Source organism: Lepidochelys kempii, chromosome 8 (genome assembly GCF_965140265.1).
Source record: "Lepidochelys kempii isolate rLepKem1 chromosome 8, rLepKem1.hap2, whole genome shotgun sequence".
NCBI classification, from domain to species: Eukaryota; Metazoa; Chordata; order Testudines; family Cheloniidae; genus Lepidochelys; species Lepidochelys kempii.
The window spans coordinates 23,457,654-23,472,204 of record NC_133263.1 but is presented as its reverse complement, the minus strand read 5'-3'; positions in this window follow the sequence as shown (position 1 = coordinate 23,472,204).

Sequence of the window (14,551 nt, the reverse complement as noted above, 5' to 3'; positions counted from 1 at the left end):
ACTCCCATTCAATGGGAATTAATGGCACTCAGTACCTTTCAGAATGCATCCAATATTCACAAAATCAGATTTTAAGAGAGACCTGAACTGGAATCCTGGATCTGATTCCACACAAGTTTTGGTAAAGTTGGTATCTGGATCTGGACCCAAGTGTCACATCTCAGGACTGCATGGGCCAAATGGCCCAGTGAGATTCTGATCCAAATCTGGCATTTGGGCTCATGCCTCAAGCTGAGGACAAACTTTTATTCCATGAACTGTTGTGTGAACTTCTCTCCCTAGCTTTTGCTGTGCAGGATCTGTGTGCTGCTGCTAAGGCTCTTTTCTAGGGCTTTAATGCATACACACATATCCAATTCCTAAGTATGGTGACCCACTGCTACAAGATATTTGTTTTCAGCGTACTATGGTAAAACATTACTGATGTTCTGGAATCAGCCACATTCAGCTTTGTATTGGTGATAAAAAGGTCAAGAGTTATAACATATTTTTTAGCATTCTTCCTTTATCTATAAGCCTATCAGCTGGTGATAACAGAGGTATGGTTCTCTAACGTTAGAAGGACTGTAGCAGAGTCCAAAGCAATCCTGCTATAAAGCTGCTGCAATCTGGCTCTGAGCCCCAGAAATGTCTATTACAAACTCCCCTTTGTAAAACACTCCTAACATAGATATCTATCTTGACAGCCAAATAAGAGAAACCCTTCACCTTTTTCCCATTAAACGTTGGCCAAATTCTTTTCTCAGATATGTACTCATGTCTCCCCAGTCATTTCTTTAGTCTCCTTTATTCTATCACTTTAGGTGAAAATTTACATGAAGTTCCAGTTCTTTTAATTTACATTCATTGAAAGGAAATCCCACAAGGCTGGAAACATGTTTATGTTACTTTTAGAAGTCGGAATATTTGCATGACTATTAACTACAGTAACTGTGCTGTCTCTTGCAAGACCATTAAATTGCTTTTTAAAAACATAAAACTGAATTCAAATACTGCTGGAATTATCTTGGTTTTATAATAAAGTCTTCCAGTTAGAAAGTATCTCTGGACTGGTGTGCAGCTTGAATCACTGAACCAGACTCACTGACCATAGGCAATCGGATCCCCCGAGTGGAGAACAAGAAGAAGAGGAGACCTGGAAGGAAGGGGGAATACCGACTCCACAGCACACGCCCCCTTTTCCTTGGTCTCTTCCACCTGGCTGGAGCCTTGCAAAAAAATAAAATGAAGCAGAGGAGGGTTTAGCATTTTCTCCTCCACACCCAGTCGAATTCCCATAGGAAAAGCCGTTTGCCTGAAGCAAGCACCTATTCCTGTAGGCTGCCTTCCACACTTGCTGCTGTACACTCATTGAGGGGACTGTGCCAATGGTAGCACTTTATTTCAGGGCACACAGAGGCCTGGGTATTTTGGGCGATCTATACGTTGAGGTGGTTGAACCTCTTGCCCATTCTCCAGTAGGAGGCAGAGGGAGGGTTCCCTCAGCAGAAGAGAAAGCAGGAAACTCTGCAAGTGAAAACTCAGTTTTCGATTCTCTATGCAGGAATTCTCGTGAGGCAGGAGAACACAGCTTCATATTTCCCCCCGGGACTTATCACTTAAAGGGCCAGTGTACTCATATTTTCAGTGGGTGCCCAAATAATTTTCGCTTCTCAAGCGCCGTTCATCTGCGATCTTGCAGTGCTTTACAGGCACTAATTATTTAAGCCTTAACACTGCTGTGAGGTAGGAGGTATTATGTTTAATGTGGGGGAGACTAAGACATGGAGAGAGAAAGTGATTAGATCAAGGTCATACACAATCTAAGAATTAGCTTCCAGTCCCCAGCTCTCATCTCAAAACAACAGTGACTCTGCCTGGGACATCTCATACATACCTATCTCTACATCTTTTGGCATGGAAGAGATGGGAGATTACCTGTAAGGTACTTCATTATTTTTTCTCTAATAAAATGAGAAAAATGAATGCAAATATTTAGATCAGGCTCTCCAAGTGCAACTGATCTATAACAGGGATCGGCAAACTTTGGCACTCAACCCACCAGGGTAAGCCCCCGGCGGGCCAGGCCAGTTTGTTTACCTACTGCGTCCACAGGTTCGGCCGATCTCAACTCCCACTGGCCGCGGTTCACTGCTCCAAGCCAAGGGGGGCTGCGGGACGTGGCGCGGGCCAAGGGATGTGCTAGCCGCCGCTTTCCACAGCCCCCGTTGGCCTGGGACGGCAAACCACGACCAGTGGGAGCTGCAATCAGCCAAACCTGAGGACATGGCAGGTAAACAAACCAGCCCGGCCCATCAGGGGGCTTACCCTGGCGGGCCACGTGCAAAAGGTTGCCAATCCCTGATCTATAATGAAAGACAGATCAATGGCATTAGTACAGTACTCTAGGTTTTGCTTTCAACTTTAAGAACAAATTTGAGCTCCCATGTTCTCATCCAAGGAATGGGAGCAGGAGTTCTTTCTTTCAAATAGCACAGAATCATGTTTCAATAACAATTCCATGCCCCCCAGTTCAGGTCTGCAGGCCTTCGTAGATACCAAAGGTTCTCAAACTGTGGTCCATGGACCTCCAGTAGTCCACGAGCTCCATTAAGGTGGTCCGTGGATAGTTCCCTCTAAGGTGCATGCCTGGGTGGCTGCACATGAGAGAATGAAGGGCCACCCACCTAATTAGTGGAGCCACACAGGTTAGCGTGTCTGGCTCAACAAGGCAGGGTTCTGGAGTCCCAAGCTGGCAGGGAAAATGGGCTCAGAGGTCATTTCAGCACATTAGGGGACACTCCCAAGGGGATCTCTCTGACTGAACCCGTCACAGCAACTTTCCCCATCTCCAGGGCTGTGGCTGCAGGGGAAGAGACCTCCTTCCTTCCCAGCCTCAGCTCTGTGGAAGGGGAAAGACTCCCCACCTTCCCAGCCCCAGCTTGACGGCTGCCATGGTGGGGAAGAGAGGGCACATCCATCGCTTTAGAAAGGTGAGACTACTGATATTAAAATATGAGTTGTGTGCTTTTATTTGTAGAACAAAAAACATTTATTATTAAGTTTTTTTTATATAGTGCTTTTATCCAAAGCACTTTACAATAGTTAGCTAACAGTACAAACAACATTTGGAAAGATCATGAAATGGTCCGCCGAGACCCTCAGAAATTTTCAAGTGGTCCATGAAAAAAAATGTTTGAGAACCACTGCTATATACCACAGAGAAGTTATTTCCAGGGCTTGTTTGAATGACATAAGCCACAGCTCAATGAACTTAAGGCAAGTACGGAACTTGGAGAGTTACAGAAGGGAAGTGGAAAACCCAGAAACTAGCCAAATGAAGACGGCAAAATGGGAGAAATTATCTATTCACACAGGAGGAAATTCACCCCTTGGCTGAGGGTCCACCAAAAGCCTTTGAACCATTAATTGTTTCTGTGAAATGTTCCTGAGACAGACAGACGCATGCACTTCAGTGTTGTATTGGTCTTGTGTGGTTTCCTCTTAACAGGGAGAATTTTACCTACAATGGCTTAAACATGATCATACTATCTCACCTGTTGAAAAAACTTATTTACAAAGCTTGTCACAGGGGATTCAGACACACAGAAAAACCAACAGGCAGCAGCATTTAATAAGGAGTGGCTGCTGACCAGGGGTGTTCTTCCCCCCCTCACTTTCCACCTGTCACTGGGCGTGGAGAGGCAGTTGGCATAGTGGCAAAGGTACCTGCAGCAATGCCAACCCCCATTATTTCAAAAGGCATGAGCCAGGCCAAATAATAAATGAAGCCTGAGATTTGCAATGCCATCTCTTGATTTTGGCCACTGGGCCTTTAAGAAAAAACACCAAATATCATGAGAGACACATAAAAATCACAAGAGTTGGCAGTGCTGCATCTGTTAGAGATGTCCCTCCCTCCAGTCTTCTGAATTGAGTTCTGGGGTGGATGAGGGTCCTGCTTTTATGTTGTCACTGGGGGAAAGGAGTTGGAGAGGGAGTTGTAACCCTTGCCTCCATCCATGTCAGTTACTCTGATCAACTTTTGCCTCCATAAGGATCTGTTCTCGCCTGATGAAAGTCTCATCTGGTTCACTATTATCCGCTCCATAGTTTCCCTAGTCCTGGCTGCTAATGCTGTATGCACTGCTTCCTGGTCTGACAGAGCCAGAAGAGTACCCAGAAGTCACCTACTACAGGACAGACCCAACAAAGAAGGTAACAGAACGCCACTAGCCATCACCTTCAGCCCCCAATTAAAACCTCTCCAGCGCATCATCAGGGATCTACAACCCTATCTTGAAGGATGATCCATCACTCTCACAGACCTTGAGGGACAGGCCAGGCCTCGCTTACAGACAGCCCCCCAACCTGAAGCAAATACTCATCAGCAACTACGCACCACATAACAAAAAAACTAACCCAGGAACCAAACCCTGCAACAAAGCCCGTTGACAACTCTGTCCACATATCTATTCAAGGGACACCATCATAGGACCTAACCACATCAGCCACATCATCAGGGGCTCATTCACCTGCACATCTACCAATGTGATATATGCCATCATGTGCCAGCAATGCCCCTCTGCCATGTACATTGGCCAAACTGGACAGTCTCTACACAAAAGAATAAAATGGACACAAATCTGACATCAGGAATCATAACATTCAAAAACCAGTAGCAGAACACTTCTGTCTCCCTGATCACTCAATAAGAGACCTAAAAGTGGCAATTCTTCAACAAAAAAAACTTCAAAAAACAGACTCCAACGTGAAACTACAGAACTGGAATTAATTTGCAAAATGGACACCATCAGATTAGGCCTGAATAAAGACTGGGAGTGGTTGGGTCATTGTAAAACCTAAACCTAATTTGCCCAATATTAATGTCCCCCTACTCTTACTCACACCTTCTTATCAACTCTCTGAAATGGGCCACTCATTACCACCACAAAAGTTATTTTTCCTCCCTTGGTATCCTGCTGTCAATTGAATTGTCTTGTTAGACTAACCTCACACTTGGTAAGGCAATTCACATCTGGTGACCACAGTAGGGTCACCAGAGAAACTCCTCTTCTCAGACAGCTTTGGCTTCAACTTTCTCCTCCCGCCATATCCTAGTGCCTATCAGCAACACACAGAGGGCAAAGGTAGGGAATACCTGGACCCAGAGTTGCCTGAAGAGCGCTCCTCTGCTAGAGGTAGTGTCTCCATCTGGTGACCTGGGGGAGCCTCAGTCTGACAAGACTTAGCAGTTCTATGAGACTTGGACTCTTGCTTGTGAAGCTTAACATCTCCAAGGACCAGGGCCTAGATGGTTAGAAAGTAGAGAGATTGATAGGGGTGCAGGACTGGAAAACAGATCTTCCTGATGCCTCCCCTGGAGTCTGAGCCTGTGTGGTATTGACACCCACAAGCAGCACTGACATGAATGGGAGTTAAGGGTGATCAACACCCAATGGAATGCAGACCTGTCCTCATCCCCATTGCCTAGCCCAAATCAGTGACCCTAATATTCAGCCCATCTCCCCAAGTTCCATGCTCCCTTCCTCCCAAAAACTATTCTACACCAAAAGGATTTTGACATTTCAATGTCTATTTGTTATGCTCTTATTCACTTAAATATGAAATAAACATGAAAAACTATAGTGATTGCTAGTATTACTTTTGCATGTAAGCTAAGTATCTAATGTATGTTGGCAGTTTTGAACATAATGTTGAAATGTAACAGCTGGAAACAAGAGGAAACTGGAGCAACCCAGCCAGTCAGGTCTCCACAGTCCACCACATTCAGAGAACCTCTGCACTAAAACTTCACACTAGAGAATGTTGCTGCTAATTAACAGGTTGATGTGTGGACTTACTATCTCAATCTCTGACAATCGTCCTTCAAGAGAAAAAAGGACATGGATCGCTAAGAGTATGTCTACACTGGCAGAGTTACAATCACCGGAAGTTACATCGCCACTCAGAGAGTGCTGAAGGGAAACTGCTGTTGTGTGTTCACACTGTCAGCTGCCTGCATAATAGCATGTTCACACTTGCAGCGGTATTCAGAGTGGTGCTCTCTGGGAAGCTATCCTACAGAGCATCTCTTCCTCTTCTGCCACTAAGAGTTGTGGGAAGGCAGGGGAGGGGGGGGGGGTCACAGGGCATCCTGGGTCCTGTCCCAATGCCCCGTGATGCATTGCTTTGCATCCCAGCAATCCCTGTGGTTCTGTCTGCATTTGACACCATCTTTCAATGTTTTGAGTACTGCACACTCTGCAGGGCCATTAATCATATCCTGGTCCGAAAGACCATGACTCTGGGCAGTGTGCGTGAAATTCTGGACAGCTGTGCACAAATGGGCTTCCCTAACTGCAGAGGGGCAATTCCAATTTTGGCACAAGACCACCTAGCCACCAAGTACATTAATCAGAAGGGATATTTCTCAATGGTTTTCCAGGTGCTTGTGGATCACTGTGAGCATTTCACGGACATTAACACAGGCTGGTCTGAAAAGGTGCATGATGCACGCATGTTTCAGAACACTGGCCTATTCAGGAAGCTGCAAGCCGGGATTTTCTTCCCGGATCAGAAGATTACCATAGGGGAAGCCAAAGTGCCCATTGTGATCCTCAGAGACCCTGACTACCCCTTAATGCTTTGGCTTATGTAGCTATATATGGGGCACCTTGACAGAAGCAAGAATCGGTTTGCCTCCCGCATCTTGTGGTAGGTGTTCTGCAGCTCCTTCACTCTGACCCTGCACTGCAGTGCATTCCGGTCATGGCCCCTTTCTGTCATGCATCGTGAAATCTGTCATTCGGTATTGTAATTCCTACGGCTGGAGCACAGCTGGGACTGGTCAGCCTCCTCTCCCCAAATACTGATGAGGTCCAGCAGCTCGGCATTGCTCCAAGTGGGGAAATCACCTGGTGCATGGAGCAGACATGGTCACCTGGAAATATGCATTGAGACCACTGCACACATCACGGAGCAAACAGGAAGGGGAACTTTGAAAATTCCCAAGGAATTTATGGAGTGGGGCTCACAGTTGGTCACCTGCAGGCAGGGCTAGAGTTCAAACCGATGACCAGAGAGGCAAGAACAGGCATTGGGGGACATCTCCCGGAGACCAATCACAGCGCTGTAATCGAGCAGGGTGTCTACATTGGCACCATGACGCTGTAGCCCTGGCCCAGGAAGCTCTATGCCTCTCGTCAGGGTGGGTTTTTTTACAGCGCTGCAGCTGCACGGTGTCTGCACACTGAGTGGCTTGGCAGCGTGTGCACCTTGGGAGTTACAGCGCAGAAAGCTGCTTTACTGCGCAGAAACTTGCCCGTGTAGACAAGGCCTAAGGGTGATGCTTTATATATTATTTAACAGGCACCAGGGTTAGTGCACCTTCAGTGTAAGTTATTTAACACTTGACAGCTTAGCACAGGCAGGAGAGCAACCCAGGAATCCTGAGTAACGGATACAAAAGGATCTTTATCTGCCTGTATGCAATCCCTCAGTCCAGTCACTGCTGAAAGCTCCTGCAAGTTGGCATCCTGACAAACATACTAGACAACTGGATTCCTGCCAAATGTCTGTTCTAACTGAACGGCCAATGTAAAAAGGAGAGGTTTGATGCAAACCAGGCGATTCCACTACAACACAAACAACAGGTTCAAGGGAAAATAGTGTCTCGTATCAGAAACTCTGCACAAGAGGTGATGCACAGGCAATGAGGGTGCATGGCAAAGTGGGGTGAAAGTCAAATAGATATGGTTACAAACAACTGAGGGTGATGGGAAAATGCCCCCTGAACTCTGAGAGGAATGTATTACACTGCTCATAGAGAGTGGTTGTTTCTGAACGATACTGTCTACAAGAGTATGATTTTGTCCGTTCCTTGGGGAAATGGAGGACATGGGGGAAGTAGGAATGGGGGTGCACAGAGCTCTTGTATGGCGAAGAAGGGAGGCCTGGTACAGGAGAATGAGGGCACACAGAATCTCTGGCAGGGGGAGGATTGCAGGAAGCCCCTGAGAAAGAAAGGGATGGGAAGGGGGCACCCTGGGTGGTTGGGCGGGGAGGAGGGAAAAATAGATGGATGTAAGAAGCCTTTAGTGTGTGCAATATGAAGTTGGAAACGTAGTCTAGCTTATTTGTTAGCCCCCGACAACTAAGTCCCAGAGCAATTTATAGCTTGGGCAGTAACAATGCAAACTTCCCATCCTAACCCCATCCACGAGCCTCCACAGTAACCCATAGGCACCACTTCTAGGAGTGGGTTCACTCTCCATTCCCACCCATATCTTGGCTTCTCTATTGAGATTGCTAGTGGTCTGTTGGTATATTTTCACGTGAGATGGACTCTCCTCTGGTAGCAACTGCACTGAGAACACCAAAGCACTTCACGTAAGCTACCAGTGGCTGGGCCACCCCTCCTGGAACTCCCTCCTGCAGCAGGCTGTGGAAAAAAAAGCAGTGTGCCTGCCTCAGTTTCCCCTTCATTTGCCTACAGAAAGGAATAGTCCGTGTCCTATTCAAAGACCTGTCTTTGGCATAATTTATTCATATACTTGCACAGTAATCTGTAAAACCCCCATGAAACAAGCATTCTCCCAAACCCCCAGAGTACAACAAGTACAGTCACAACAGGTTTCCAGGCCACCTCCAGGGACATAGTTTCCAGGTCACGTACTCGAGAGTCAGTGTCCAGCTGTTCCCACTTCCTTTCTGCTCCTCCAGGGCCCCTCTCTCCCAGCTCTGACCAGAGGGTTGCTAGAGTCACTTCTCTCGTGCAACTCTGTTACCGCAGACAGCAAGTCCCATCTCCTGCAGAAGAGTTCCCCACATGGTTCTGCTCCTCAGGGCTCCTGCTCATGAGTCCTACCCTGTTCAGGGAACATCCCTGCAGAGTTAAGCCTTATTTCTGGGCTTGGCCCCCCACTCAAGCCTGCTGCAAGAGGCTCCCCCAGTGCTCCACTGCCCCAGGACTCCTCATCCATAAGTCCTACATGGTATCCACCCGCCCGCATCAAGCCTCTCATTTCCAAGCTCTTCTTTCCTTTTGCCTAGGAGTCTCGGCACAAGCTCTCCTGCAGGCATGTCTACACTATAGACTTTTACTACGGTGGTTCATGTCTGCACTACCCTCTTTCTGTCGGTGGCGCGCGTCCTCACCAGGAGCACTTCCATCGACTTGAGAGGCAGCGTGGGGGGCTGAAAACCCAGGCTCAGCTCTCCGCTGGCGGTTGCAACGCGTGGGAGGGGCACAAAGGGTCAAGTGCCCGCAAGAGCCAGTGATGCTGGAACATTTTTAATAGTAAGGGGGCTGGCTTTCAGCACCCCACCCCTGTCCACCACCCTCCCCAAGAGCTGAGGCTGGCAGCCAGGAGCCTGGGCATGCAGGGCCAGCGGGCGGGGCAGGGGGGAAATACTGCAGCACCCCCAGTTGGCATGCCTATGCCTGGATAGGGAGAGGAAGGGCTGGGGTAAGAGCCTTTCCTCTTCCAGCCACGCTGCCTGGGACGCTGCCTGGTGCGGCGCAGTGGCTGACTGGGAGAGCATGTGGCTGCAGCAGCAGGCTGCCCCCCCCCCCAGGCTCAGCTTCTGAGGACAGGAGCCGACTCTGAGCATGCTGGGGAGCCTAGGGGGCTCTGACTTGTTCAGCTGCTGTCCTAGAAGCCAAGCCCGAGCACAAGGCAGCCCGCTGCTGCCGCAGCCAGGCACTCTCCCAGGCAGCTGCTGTGCTGCACTGGGCAGCATCCGGGAGCTGCTCCAGGGCCCGGCTGCCAGGAAGAGCAGCTGAACGTGCCAGGGGGAGCCAGCGCAGCAGGAGGACAGAGCCCCCTGTAGGTAACATGGAATAGGGAGAGTGCAGGGGGCCTGGGCTGGGGGAGGGGCATGGAGGAGTCAGATGGGGAGGTCACATGTCCTCCCCTTAGTGTCCCTCCCATGAGTTGCCGACTTTCAGCTCTTAGTGGGAAGCCAGGAGAGGTTCACGGTTCCAGCAGGTAGCCATGAAATTGACAAGAATGACAGCCAATAGCCAATGTAAGTAACTCACAGTGCCTACATGGACACTGCATCACTCTGATTGCGCCAACAGAAGCCTTGCACCTCTTGCATATGTTGGGGTAGTAGGGCACATACGTCGGCGGGAGTAAGGATGTAGTATAGACACTGACATAATTAGGTTGACTTAAGCTGCCTTATGTCAACCTAACTCTGTAGTGTAGACCAGGCCCCAGCTGGGTTCGTCAGCTCTGACCAGAGCTCTCCAACAACTTTCTTCAGCTTCTGTTCTTCTCAATAGCTCTATAAACTTACCCGTTCTCCCTCTCTAGTCACTCTATCCTTCTGCTGCAGTTTTCTGTCTCTCTGTGGCCATGGCTACACTACAGCCTTTGGTCAATGCAAGTTTTGTCAGCGCACACAGCTATCAAAATGTGACTCTCACTGGGGTGCAGGCGTAGTTAGCTGCTTGCATCAGTGCTCAGCATACCAGGAGAGCTTGTATCAATACAAAGTGTGGTGGAAGGTATCCCAGTGTGCTACACACTCCCACCTGGTGCAGTGCCTTTCAGGAGATTCTAGTAAGGTGTTGTTTAATAGAAATAACAAGTCATGCAGTGTCTATGCATGAACCGTGTTAACCTCAATAGGTTGACTATGGCTCCATGCCATTCGGGGAGGTAGTTTTACTGCACTGCTATAATGGCTGACAAATGCCCAGAGACAGATTTGGGTGTAGGCACATGAACAAATAGGGCAATGCAAGTCTCCTTGCCTCAACCTATGTTTGTAAGTTAGATGAGGTTAATCTCTTCTTCTCAGGCAGCTCCCAGCCACCTTTCTGGTCTCTTTCTCTGGTGCCCAGCCGCCCTCTCACGTTCAGCTGAGAGGTAAAAACAAAGAGGAGTCCTTGTGGCACCTTCAAGACTAACATTTATTTGGGCATAAGCTTTCATGGGCTAGAACCCACTTCATCAGCTGCATGAAGTGGAAAATACAGGAGCAGGTATAAATACATGACAAGATGGGAGTTGCCTTACCAAGTGTGAGGTCAATCTAACAAGACAATTGAATTAACAGTAGGAAGGAAAAATAATTTTTGTAGGTAATGAGAGTGGCCCATTTCAAACAGTTGACAAAAAGTAATAGTAGGGGGAAGTTAGGTTTAGGTTTTGTAATGACCAAAATGAACCAAAACCTAAGCCTAATTTTCCCCCACGCTCTCCTGCTGACAAAATAAAACAGGGGCGGTAGCTTTGTGGACGGGAGAGCATCTCCCACTACCATGGTGCTGGCCACACTGGTGCTTGTCATCGGTAAAACTTCTGTTGATCAGGAATGTGCTTTTTTCCCCCCCACGCCCCTTACTGACAAAAGTTTTACCAATGACAGTGCAGAGTAGACAGCCTTGGAATCAGGTTTCTGGTGCAAGTGTCCTGGGAAAGCAAAATCACTTTCTATAAATATTTGTGCTAGCATGTCCAAACTGATTTTTATGTTCATGTTGTTTTGCAGTATTCTGCCAGTTCTATTAATACAGATAATTCTTTTTTGTGCCAAATATGAAGTATGCTCATTCAATGGGGAATCCGCAGCACAACTCAGGTCTTTTCTTGATGATTGCACTTAGCTGTTATATATTGCTTTAGGCACAGAGAGGTGAAGTGATTTGCCCAAGGCCACCCAGAAGGCTAGTTGCAGAGCCAGGAATAAAGTCCCAGTCCAGTACTCTATCCTCAAGGCATGAGCATTTTTTCCTTCTCTGCTGCTTTCAGCACATTTTGAGTACAAGTTTTCCTGTAATACCTTCGCAAAGCAATGTGCATATCAGGAATCTGACACATTGACTTAAATAAAGTGTTGTTTCAATGGTAAAAGTAGGATTGGTCAGTCAACATCAGTAAAAAAAATGGATGGTCTGAGGAGAAGCAATTACAGGAAATAATAAGGAAGTTGGGATCTGGGAGAGCAAGATCAGGGGACTGTTGTGTGGATGCAGCCTGTATTTCTCAGAGTGGGAACTGAAGGAAGTTTCAGAATAACTTTGGGGAAGAGTTGCTGTAAGGGCCTTTCCAGAGCACCATATAAAATGCTGGCTTTGTCTATGCTCTCAGTTGCACTGGTTAAACAATGTTGTTGTTTTTTTAAAAAAAACCTGATTTAGTTAAATTTGTTAAAGATAGTGTGGGCACTACTCATTCACTTTTCACCTGGTTTATACTGACTTAGCATACAATGATTCTGTTTTCTAGACACCACTGCAATACACATTAATAAAACCCAGGTTTAAATCCATTTAGGCCTGTCCACACAGGGTTTTGCACCAACCAAGTCGATTTTTAAGTTGATGTAAAGTTAAACTAGTTCAACTTTGGGTTAAAACAAAGGCATTTTTAATATTCAAACTATTCATGTTGTCTTATGTTACTTAGACCACACACAAAAAGTTGATGACTCTTTCACTTAAACACTCTGATGGAAAATATAATCCCATAAATGCAGTACATTTATAGTAAAAAACATGGACCAAAATACTATGCATGGATATTGTTTGACTGGCTAAACTACTAGCATATGGAAATGAACTGCTGGGATTGCTCAATATTTCAAAAGATCTAAGCAAATTCTCTGTTATTTTACCCAAGTGCCTCTTGTCTTTTTCCACTAAAAACAGCTGTAGCATTCAAGGCGAGGCAATGGCATGAACTAGTATCAAGCACACAATGGCTCTAATTTGTAAACACTTTGAGACACCGGATAATATTTAAAGCCAAGTTGTATGCTGTTCTATTTCAAGAGTTATTTAACTCATATTATGGAGCTGAGAATCACCTTGATGATCCTTTAACAAGTACAAAGAATCCTACATTAATAAGAACAACAGTTGTTTCCTTGTCTGTTGTCTACTTTGCTGAAATTAATTTTGCACTGACTGTCTTGCTGTGCATCACATTTCATTCCATTCTAAGTGCAACGAGTGAAACATGTTGATTATGGGACAGACTTTGAAAGAGATTGAGGTGCTGCTCAGCATTGACCAGAACAGTGCCTAACCCATAGGTGGCCTGCAGCGCATTGGAATTGTCAGCCCCAAGCTAAGCAGCTCCATGCCACCTAAACTCCCTCAGACATGGAAATAGTTGAGCACCTAAAAAACAGATTTTCAGAAATTGGCCAGCTGGGTAGGGAGCTGCCTAAACTAGCTAAAAGGAGAGAAGAGGCTAGGGACTTGGGCAACTGAGCAGCTGGCCTGCTGGTGGGCTCCACTCAGGAGCTTCAACTGCAAAACACTCCCTAGAATTAGGTACTTAAGACAGGTTTCAGAGTAACAGCCGTGTTAGTCTGTATTCGCAAAAAGAAGAGAAGTACTTGTGGCACCTTAGAGGCTAACCAATTTATTTGAGCATGAGCTTTCGTGAGCTACAGCTCACTTCATCGGATGCATACCGTGGAAACTGCAGCAGACTTTATATACACACAGAGATCATGAAACAATACCTCCTCCCACCCCACTGTCCTGCTGGTAATAGCTTATCTAAAGTGATCATCAAGTTGGGCCATTTCCAGCACCTTACTCATGCTCAGTACTTCTCTTATGCTTGCCCGTCCTGTTGCTTCTGATTGTTGTGTGTAGGTGATGTGCTGCCTCTCCACATACTGGAAACTTGTGTGTCCAGCTCTCCTGTTGTGGGGTCTGCCTGGCATCAGATCTTAGGTGTGCTCAGTACATGCTCATGGGACCAGGCTCACTGGCAAGCTACCTCCACCAAGTTTAAAACTCCCACTTAAGGGCCTCCAGGGCATTAACTTGCACTAGGGCTCTGAGCAGCTTGTGAGCTGGGGGGCGATAGCAGTGTGGGTTGTTTTGAAAGTGCCAACCAGCAGCAATGCCGGCATCTCCGGGGGCTTGTGAGCTGCAGCTTGGGAAGTGTCAGAGGTGCCTACATGGTAGGCTTGGCACCTGTCCAGGCACCTAAATCCCTTCAAGTGCCCCTAGGGTGGTGGGGGGAGGAGGAGTATTTTGGACTGAAAATAAAAACTGTTCATAAAATGTTTATAATCTTTTAGACACTTCTAGTCATTTACCTTTACAGCTATATACATCTGGATTTTAAAGGTAGTAGAATGGCATTGATGTAAATATTAGACACCCCATAGCTGTATTAAAGTAGATAAACAACAGATGAAGAAAAATAGGTCTATTGATACTTTAATAGTTCTCACATTTGTACCACTAGGGCAGGACTCAGGTGCTGATTCAGCATGGTACTTAATGTGCTGAATTTTGAGCCAGTGACAATAGAACTACTCAGATGCTTATTTTAGGCAAGTGTTGTAGTATTTTGGTATCTATTTAGCAGACTGCTTAGAGATACTGAAAAGAAAATAGGGGAGAGTTTCCGACGGGTAGTTAGCAGCCAACTCAGTTGAATTCTAACAGGCCATTAACAGTCAACTTCACTGAACATTAGTAGGATTCCTTTTGTTTTGCAGAGCAAGTTAATAAATCAAGCAGCCAAAGGATGCTCAACTTTTAGCATAAAAACAGCTGGGGACTATTGTCTTAAACAGAACTGGT